Genomic DNA, 11,662 nt, shown 5'->3' on the forward strand with positions numbered 1-11,662 from the left:
AATCTCCTATCTTCTTCCCTCATGTAATAGGTCCAATCTCTTCGCAATCTCTTCTTTGTTTCAAAAATCCCTATTTTCAACTGATTGGCCTCCTGTAACTTGTAGTTTAGAGAGACAAATACTAATATTCTCTCTTACTCTTAAGAGTAATTTATGACTATTAGAATCTTTGAGACTTCTGGGTAAACATGGCTGCAAAACTTCAGGGTAAACATGGCTGCAATCTAGACACGACTCGCTTCCTCTCCCTGGCACCAAACGAAATAGACTACCTCAAAAGAGCATAAAAATCGCCTTTGGAAAAATGGAGGGACTCTCCAATACCCCACAGAAACGAAGGTACGTGGGGTTTGAACATTTCCACACTATAAGGAGGAGGAAAAGCTTGCACAAAAACGTGAACTGAGCCACCCCTCCCCCCACCCCCATCAAACCAGAGTAAGAAATCAGAGAGCTCACTGGGACAGCTAGTGAGTGAGGAGCATCTCTTTCTGGGGGGGCACACCAGGGTCCTTGGGACCTAAACACTGCAAGGAAATGACCTCTCAGGGCGGTTTCACAGGAGAATCCTGAGCTGAGCACAGGGGGCTGTGTACCTGAAATCCGGGGCAGTTGCGCTGAGCACCTGGGCTGAGCTGAACACCTGAGCGGGCCAAGCTGAACACCTGGGCAAGTGGGCTGAACACAGGGGCCTGTGTTCTAAGAAACCTCGGAGGCTGGGAATAACTACTCTGAGGCAACCTAAATTCACAGAAACCCCGCCTATATCACCCAGACACCAGACCAAAAAGGAAAGTGGAATAAAACCACCAAAGGGATGGCTCATACGGCCCAAAATCAAGCCTCCAAGAAGAAAGGGGGGGAAAAGTGACTATTGAAAACTTCTATGGCGGGAGTACCCAAGGAAAAGAAGAGAATGAGGATGAAATCCCAAAACAAATCAGAACATGCCTCCCAAAATGGAAAATATCAACAAGCTCTGAAAGATCTCAAACTGGAACTTACCCAAAAGATGGAAACCTGGAAAGAGAAATGGGAGAAAGAGATCAGCAGTCTGACAGATAAGACTGCTCAATTGGAAAAAGAGCTGGACGCATCCAATAGAAGGGCAGACAAAGCTGAAAAGCAAAACCAGTCCCTAACGACAAGAATTAAGCAATTCGAAGAAATTGAGATCATAAAACAGCAAGAATCAATAAAGCAAAGCCAAAAAATTAATGAATTAGAAGAAAACATAAAATATCTCACTGAAAAGGACACAGACTTGGAAAACAGAGGAAGAAGAGACAACCTCTGAATTATAGGTCTCCCAGAAAAACCAGAGATAAACAATAAACTCGATATTATTCTACAGGAGATTATAAAAGAAAATTGCCCACATGTTCTGGAGCAAGGGGGCAAAATAGAAATAGAAAGAGTTCATAGAACACCCTCTATACTAAATCCCCAAAAGACAACCCCTAGGAATGTCATTGCCAAACTCAAGAGCTTCCAAGAAAAGGAGAAAATCCTGCAAGAAGCAAAGAAGAGGACCTTCAGCTATAGGGGGGCTCCCATAAGGATCACACAGGACTAACACACAGCTGCTAAAACACTAAGAGACCGCAAAGCATGGAACACGATATTTAGAAAGGCAAGAGAACTGGGTCTCCAACTAAGAATCAACTACCCAGAAAAACTGACTATATACTTCCAGGGGAAAGTATGGGCATTCAACAAATTAGAAGATTTCCAAGCATTTGCTAAGAAAAGACCAGAACTTAGTGGAAAATTTGATATCCAAGCACAGAAAGCAAGAGAAACATTAAAAGGTAAATATTAATGAAAGGGGAAAGGAGATAAATCTTATCTTTTCTTTAAGTCAAACTCTCTTCTATAAGGACTACATTTACATCAAATTATATATATTAATATGTGGGGAAAATGTTTTGTGTAACTCTCAAAAATTGTATGCATCATAAGAGTAGTTAGAAGAAATATGCATAGGGAAAGATTGGGGCATTAAGAAGATTTGGGGAAAGTGGTGGCAAAGAAAGGAAAAGGGAGGGTGGAACCATCGATAACACTAAGATTTACTTCAAGAAATAGGGGGGACTTAATAGAATAATCTTTCCCATATAAAGATACACATGGGAAGGGAAGGGGAAGAACTCTCATATGAAAAGGAGAGGAAGAGAGCATGAAGTGGAATTACTTAAACCTTACTCTCAGTGAAATCAAATCTGAGAGGGAAGAACATCTAGATCCAGTGGGACCCTGAATTCTATCTTATCTAATAGGGCAAGAAATAAAGGAAAATTAAGGGGGGGAGGGGAAGGGAGTATAATAAGGGAGGGAAGGGAAGGGGGAAAGGGAAGGGAGCATAAAAAGAGAGGGGCTAGAAAGGGAAGCATCTCCAGGACTGACCTAAAGTAAATTACTGGTTCAAAAGGAGATAACTAAAGAAGAAAGGTCAGAACTAGGGGAAGATATCAAAATGCCTGCGAATCCACAAATGATAATCATAACTTTGAACGTGAATGGGATGAACTCACCCATAAAACGTAGACAAATAGCAGATTGGATTAGAACCCAAAACCCTACCATTTGTTGTCTTCAAGAAACACATATGAGGCAGGTTGACACTCACAAAGTTTGAATTAAAGGTTGGAGTAAGACCTTTTGGGCCTCAACTGATAGAAAGAAGGCAGGAGTTGCAATCATGATATCTGACAAAGCCAAAGCAAAAATAGACCTGATCAAAAGGGATAGGGAAGGTAAATATATTCTGTTAAAAGGGAGTATAGACAATGAGGAAATATCACTAATCAACATATATGCACCAAATGGTATAGCATCCAAATTTTTAATGGAGAAACTAGGAGAATTGAAGGAGGAAATAGACAGTAAAACCATCTTAGTGGGAGACTTGAACCAACCACTATCAAATTTAGATAAATCAAACCAAAAAGTAAACAAGAAAGAGGTAAAAGAGGTGAATGAAATCTTAGAAAAATTAAGTTAATAGACATATGGAGAAAAATAAATAGGGACAAAAAGGAATACACCTTCTTTTCAGCACCACATGGCACATTCACAAAAATAGATCATATACGAGGTCACAGAAACATGGCACTCAAATGCATAAAAGCAGAAATAATAAATGCAGGTTTTTCAGATCACAAGACAATAAAAATATTGATTGGTAAGGGTACATGGAGAGCCAAATGAAAAATTAGTTGGAAATTAAATAATATGATACTTAAAAATCTGTTAGTTAGAGAAGAAATCATAGAAACAATTAATAATTTCATTGAGGAAAATGACAATGGCGAGACATCCTTTCAAACCTTATGGGATGCAGCCAAGGCAGTACTTAGAGGAAAATTCATATCCCTGAGTGCATATATTAACAAATTAGGGAGGTCAGAGATCTAGGAATTGGAAATGCAAATCAAAAAACTTGAGAACAAACAAATTAAAAACCCCCAGAAGAAAACCAAACTAGAGATCCTAAAAATTAAGGGAGAAATTAATAAAATCCAAAGTGAGAACTATTGAGCTAATAAACAAGACTAGAAGCTGGTACTTTGAAAAAATAGACAAAATAGACAAAGTACTGGTCAATCTAATTAAAAAAAGGAAAGAAGAAAGGCAAATTAACAGCATCAAGGATGAAAAGGGGGATCTCACCTCCAATGAAGAGGAAATTAAGGCAATCATTAAAAACTACTTTGCCCAACTATATGGCAATAAATATACCAACCTAGGTGATATGGATGAATATTTACAAAAATATAAATTGCCTAGACTAACAGAAGAAGAAATAGATATCTTAAATAATCCCATATCAGAAAAAGAAATCCAACAGGCCATCAAAGAACTTCCTAAGAAAAAATCCCCAGGGCCTCATGGATTCACCAGTGAATTCTATCAAACATTCAAAGAACAGCTAACTCCAATACTATACAAACTATTTGACATAATAAGCAAAGAGGGAGTTCTACCAAACTCCTTTTATGACACAAACATAGTACTAATTCCAAAGCCAGGCAGGCGAAAAACAGAGAATGAAAATTATAGACCAATCTGCCTAATGAATATAGATGCAAAAATCTTAAATAGGATACTAGCAAAAAGACTCCAGCAAGTGATCAGAAGGGTCATCCACCATGATCAAGTAGGATTTATACCAGGGATGCAGGGCTGGTTCAATATTAGGAAAACCATCCACATAATTGACCACATCAACAAGCAAACCAGCAAGAACCACATGATTATCTCAATAGATGCAGAAAAATCCTTTGATAAAATACAACACCCATTCCTATTAAAAACACTAGAAAAGCATAGGAATAGAAGGGACAGTCCTAAAAATAATAAACAGTATATATCTAAAACCATCAACTAATATCATCTGCAATGGGGATAAACTAGATGCATTCCCATTAAGATCAGGAGTGAAACAAAGATGCCCATTATCACCTCTATTATTTGACATTGTACTAGAAACACTAGTAGTAGAAATTAGAGTAGAAAAAGAAATTGAAGGCATTAAAATTGGCAATGAGGAGACCAAGTTATCACTCTTTGCGGATGACATTATGGTCTACTTAAAGAATCCTAGAAATTCTACCAAAAACCTAATCAAAATAATCAACAACTTTAGCAAAGTTGCAGGATACAAAATAAACCCACATAAGTCATCAGCATTTCTATATAATTCCAACACAGCTCAGCAGCAAGATCTAGAAAGAGAAATACCATTCAAAATTACCTTAGACAAAATAAAATACTTAGGAATCTATCTCCCAAGACAAACACAGGAACTTCATGAACACAACTACAAAACACTCTCCACACAATTAATACTAGACTTGAACAATTTTAAAAACATTAACTGCTCATGGGTAGGATGAGCCAGTATAATAAAAATGACCATCCTACCCAAACTCATCTATCTATTTAGTGCCATACCCATGGATCTTCCAAAATAATTTTTTACTGATCTAGAAAAAAACAAAACAAAGTTCATTTGGAAGAACAAAGGATCAAGGATATCCAGGGAACTAATGAAAAAAGAATACAAAGGAAATGTGCCTGGCAGTCCCAGATCTCAGACAATATTATAAAGCAGTGGTCATCAAAACAATTTGGTACTGGCTAAGAGACAGAAAGCAGGAACAAAGGAATAGACTCAGGGTAAGTGACCTCAGCAAGACAGTATATGACAAACCCAAAGATCCCAGCTTTTGGGACAAAAATCCACTATTTGATAAAAACTTCTGGGAAAATTGGAGGACAGTGTGGGAAAGATTAGATTTAGATCAACACCACACATCCTACACCAAGATAAATTCAAAATGGGTGAATGACTTGAACATAAAGAAGGAAACTATAAGAAAATTAGGCGAACACAGAATAGTATACATGTCAGACCTTTGGGAAGGGAAAGACTTCAAAACCAAGGAAGACTTAGAAAGAGTCATAAAATGCAAAATAAATAATCTGGAATACATCAAATTAAAAAGTTTTTATACAAACAAATCCAATGTAACTAAAATCAGAAGGGAAGCAACAAATTGGGAAACAATCTTCATAAAATCCTCTGACAAAGGTTTAATTACTCAAATTTACAAAGAGCTAAATCAATTATACAAAAAACCAAGCCATTCTCCAATTGATAAATGGGCCAGGGACATGAACAGGAAGTTCTCAGCCAAAGAAATCAAAACATGAAAAAGTGTTCTACATCTCTTATAATCAGAGAGATGCAAATCAAAATAACCCTGAGGTATCACCTCACAACTAGCAGATTGGCTAACATGACAGGAAAGAAAAGTAATGAATGCTGGGGAGGATGTGGCAAAGTAGGGACATTAATTCATTACTGGTGGAGTTGTGAATTGATCCAACCATTCTGGAGAGCAATTTGGAACTATGCCCAAAGGGTGATAAAAGAATATCTGCCCTTTGATCCAGCCATAGCACTTCTGGGTTTGTACCCCAAAGAGATAAGTAAAAAGACTTGTACAAGAATATTCAAAGCTGCACTCTTTGTGGTGGCCAAAAATTGGAAAATGAGGGGATGCCCTTCAATTGGAGAATGGCTGAACAAATTGTGGTATATGTTGGTAATGGAATACTATTGTGCTAAAAGGAATAATAAAGTAGAGGAATTCCATGGAGACTGGAACAACCTCCAAGAAGTGATGCAGAGTGAAAGGAGCAGAAACAGGAAAACATTATACACAGAGACTGATACACTGTGGTACAATCAAAGGTAATGAACTTCTCCATTAGTGTCAATGCAATGTCCCTGAACAATCTGCAGGGATCTAAAAAACACTATCCACAAGCAGAGGATAAACTATGGGAGTAAAATCACCGAGGAAAAGCAACTGCTTGACTACGGGGGTGGGGGTGGGGGGGGGCGGGGGAGGGATACGACTGAGGAGAGACTCTAAATGAACACTCTAATGCAAATACTAACAACATGGAAATGGGTTCAAACCAAGAACACATGTGATAACCAGTGGAATCGTGCGTCGGCTATGGGAGAGGTGGTGGGAAGGGGGGAGGGGAGGAAAAGAAAATGATCTTTGTTTCCAATGAATAATGTTTGGAAATGACCAAATAAAATAATGTTTAAAGTGGAAAAAATAAATTGATTACTATTTTTATGAAAAAAAAAGAATCTTTGAGAAGGAATAGTTGAGATGTACCAATCTTAATACTCTTTTTAAGGAGTGAAACAAGGATGCCCATTATCACCTCTATTATTTAACATTGTACTAGAAACATTAGCAGTAGCAATTAGAGAAGAAAAAGAAATTGAAAGTATTAAAATAGGCAATGAAGAGACCAAGCTATCACTCTTTGTGGATGATATGATGATCTACTTAAAGAATCCTGGAGAATCAACTAAAAAGCTAATGGAAATAGTCAACAACTTCAGCTAATTTGCAGGATACAAAATAAACCCACATAAGTCATCAGCATTTCTATATATTTCCCACACATCCTGACAGCAAGAATGAGAAAGAGAAATTCCATTTAAAATCACCCTAGACCATATAAAATACTTGGGAATCTATTTGCCAAGACAAATACAGGAATTGTATGAACACAACTACAAAACACTTTCCACACAAAAATAGATCTAAACAATGGGAAAAATATTCATTGCTCATGAGTAGGATGAGCTAACATAATAAAAATGACAATCCTACCCAAATTAATTGACTTATTCAGTGTCATACCTATCAAACTACCAAGAAACTATTTGAATTAGAAAAAAACTATAACATAGTTCACTTGGAAGAATAAAAGATCAAGAATGTCAAGTGAAATAATAAAAATACTTTTTAAAATAATGTTTTATTTCCCAATTACATGTAAAAAATTTACTATTCATTTTTTTAATATTTTGAGTTCCAAATTCTCTCTTCCTTCTTCCTGCTTTTTCTTTCATTCTCCCTGAGATGATAAGCTATCAGATATTGATTTTATATGTAAAACACATAAACTCATGTGAGATATTTTCCCATATTTACCAAACTATAGAAGACTTCTAAACCAAAAAAAGAAAAAAGAAAAAGTGAAACATAGTGTGCTTTCTTCTATATTCATATTCTATCCATTCTTTCTCTTTAGGCAGATGGTATTTTTCATTGAGTCTGGGATTTTTTCTAGGAATTTCTAGGAATAGTTAGGTAATTCACAATTTTCATTATACAATATTGATCTTACTGTGTTTAATGTTTTCCTTGTTCTGCTCACTTCACTTTGAATCATCTCTATGTAAGTCTTCCTAGGTTTTTCTGAAATAATCTTCATTATTTCTTATACCATAATAATATTCCATTACAATTATATGTCACAACTTGTTCAGTCATTCCACATTTGATGGGCAATCCCTAAATTTCCAATTCTTTAGTACTATAAAAGTGCTACCAGAAATAATTTTGTATAAATACCATCCTCCTGCTTTTATCTCTTTGGGCTACTGATTTATTAGTAGTATTGCTAAATCACAGGGTATGCACAGTTTTAAAGCACTTTGAGCAGAGTTCCAAATTATTCACCAGAATGATTGGATCAGATAACAACTCTACCATTGGGCATTATTTTCCCATTTTCCCCACCCCTCTCTCCAACATTTATCATTTTCCTTTTCTGACATACTGGCCAATTGAATAGGAGTGAGCTGTTACCTTAGGGTTGTTTTAATTTGCATTTTTCTAATCAAGAGTACTAAATCAGAGTATTTTCCTACATGAGGGTTAATAGTTTTGAAATATTCACCTGAAAGCAACTTGTTCATATCTTTTGACCATTTATCAATTGGAAAATGACTTATATTTTTATAACATTGACTCAATTTTCTCTATATTTGAGAAATAAGGCCTTTATCAGAGATATTTGTTATAAAATATCCAACCCCTTGTATTTTTCTTTCCTTCTAATCTGGTTGACATTGGTTTTATTTGTTCAATATTTTTAACCCAACATAATAAAATTATCGATTCTATATTCTATCCTCTTCTCTATCACTCGTGTGATCAGCAATTATTTCCTTATCCATAAATCTAACAGGTATAATTTTCCATGGGGCCCCATTTTATGGTATTAACATTTATTTAGAGATCATGTGCACATTTTGACATAGTATTTCTAGATATGGTGAAAAATATTGGTCTATCCCCATTCTCTGCTCTATAACTTTTTAGTTTTCCCAAAAGTTTTTGGCAAATAGTGAGTTTTTGCTCCAAAGGCTTGGATCTCTTTATTTTTTGAAACATTAAGTTACTATAGTAATTTATTATTATGTATTATGTACCTAATCTATTCCACTGATGACCACTCTATTTCTTAGCCAGTATCAGACTATTTTGATGACTACTACTTTGTAGTAAGGTTTGGGATCTGGTACTGCTATGATACTACAAAAACATTTTTTATTGATTCCCTTTACATTCTTGATATTTTGTTCTTTCAGATGAATTTTGTTATTATTTCTTCTAGTTCTATAAATAAATAATTTCTGGGCAGTTTGTTGTGAGTGAATCTAAGTACTCTTGAAAAGATACATACATGGTTTGAATGAAAAAAACTCAGAGGAAATTGGAAGAACTACTCATGTTGAACATCATCAGAAGCACTGGGAAAATGGCATACTTCAGCTCAGTCTGATCTAAGACATAACACATTAAATTTAAAATAATTGGTGGCACAAGATAGCAATCCAAAGGAAAAACTTAAAGGAGACATAAACTGTGGCATACAAAGGAATTTAAGGTGGGCCATTATATCCTTCAAGAATCTTAAAATAGAGGATGTAAACTGCAGTTATCACTAATACTCATCTTTTAAAGGAATAAGTAAAGTTTATAAAAATGATTTCTATTTAATTAAACATCCTTTCATTGTGCCTGTTTAGGAACATACATTGTCACTTACTCTAATTGCTTCTTTTAAATAAATGTTTCCTATATCCTATTTGGCCTCAAATGTAAAGATGCCTAGGTTTAATTAGAGATACATTATTTGAAATTAAGACTGAGGAACAGACATCTATTTGAATGTTAGGAATTTTACTAACTGAGGGCTCTGAGCTATTATTATAGTAATGAGTTTCATATATATATATATACATATATGTATATATATATATATATATGCTATATAGGAGCAGGGACTACATAGAACTTAGGTTCATTATTTTGGCCCTAGGATAAATGTGAGCTAGTGGAGTCATTATAAAAGTGTGTGGCTTATTAAGTCTCCAGATTCTTATAAAAATGAAAAAGGAAAGGAGAAAGTAAGATGGGAAGGGTGACAACAAGTGATATCTAGGTCGAATTCATCCCTTCCCTTCTGAAAGGAAAGAGGAAGCAAAGATCAATTGCCTTCTCCAGTATTACCCATTGGTGTTTCACATAGGTGAAGAAATTAATTCTCAGTAATGTTAAGTTACTTCCCAAAGATTATAGAGAAATCAAGTAGAGAAAGTAATGGTTGTAGCAGAAATAACACTGGATTTAAATTTGGACACTTAGATCTGATGTTTAATCTGAAATTTATTACTTGTTTGATGTTGGATAAGTTGCTTTGCCTTTGGTGCATCCATTTTTTATCTGTAAAATATAAATATTGTGCAAAGTAGCTTTTCAGGTCACTACTGACTAAATCCCTTATAGAAAGAAAAGGATACATTTTGATTTTAAGGACACATGTTTTATTGCAATTTAATGACTTTTCAATTGTCAGTACTATATAATTTCATCTAATATTTAAAAATTGTGAAGGTCTATCACTATATTATCTTTATTCATGCCTTCCACTGTTATAGAGTAGGTATTCAATTATATTTTATTCATTTATAAGTCATCACAAAATATTTTATGACTTATGAAATGCTATCTTTGTGTTAAGTAACTGCACCAATAATAATGACAATATTGACTATCCTGTCACCCTCCTGCCATTTCTGTGCTTGGTTAACAATAGAACTCAATATACAGACTTCCTGTGAACAAAAATTCTCTTTCCATTCAAAAAGAGTGAGTTGAAAAATATAACCTTGTCATTGTAAACAATATACTTGATATGACTTGCTAAGCCAAGCACACATTTAAAGAATACTGATACTATCTTTGCCACTTAGCTACAGAGGAGCTAATTTTGATTATAACTTTCTCCAATCAGTTTCATGATTGTATCTTCCTTTAACAAGCATCCTGAATGGAAAAATTTTCTTCTTGTAATCACTTAAGTGGTAGAGCAAAGAAATGCCGTATCTCTGAACTCTGGATAAAATAGGGAAACAATTAGATTTGAGATTAAAGAAAGGCACCAGACAGTGAGATGGCCTTAATAAAAGGTAATTCAAGGATCTTGACCCTAATGATGTTGATATGATGATAATTATGCTAATGTTATGTACAGATATGAAAATATGGCTTTACAAATAGATTTACTCATCTGAAATTATTCATTTAGTCTAACTCACTTGGAAATAAATTATTTACCTGAAAACAGATTAAAATCAGAAGGAAAATTCCCTCTAAATTGTGCTTCCTTTGTGATCATGTAATACCTAATATAATTACAGGCACAGTTTGTTTTCTTGTTCATAACCCATGGAAACTAAAGTTGGTCCTAGGCAAAATGGGGAAGTTGGAAAACTAGCAAAGAAAATCTTTGCTATCTAGCTTCTCCTCTATTTGCCCTTAGCCTTCCTTATATATTTGTATGTTTCTAAGGTGTTGTCTAACAAAGGTCTAGGGAGAGGAATGTTTTTAAAAGAGTGTGAACTAGACCTGAGAAAAGAACATATTATATTTCAATTTTATTTCTGGGTTACTTTTTTCTAGTTGGGTACAATCTTTTGTTTCAGTGATCATAACATTGAAACACTGAAACATTTCTGTTCAGCATAAATGTATAATGGTAGTTTATAAGATTCAGGATCTTCTATATGTGACTAAATTCTGTCTCTGTGCCTATAATCTCTTCTTTCTTCCTTTTTCAAGGAAGATACTCCATATTCTCTCCAAAGGCTTCTTTTCACTTCCCTTTCCCTTGTTTTTCCTCTCAATCATCTCCTTTACCCTCTCCAACTCTACACTTCTCTAGGACTTCCTTCTCATCTAGAATTTCCATCAATTATCCATATATA

Source organism: Monodelphis domestica, chromosome 7 (genome assembly GCF_027887165.1).
Source record: "Monodelphis domestica isolate mMonDom1 chromosome 7, mMonDom1.pri, whole genome shotgun sequence".
Lineage (NCBI taxonomy): Eukaryota > Metazoa > Chordata > Mammalia > Didelphimorphia > Didelphidae > Monodelphis > Monodelphis domestica.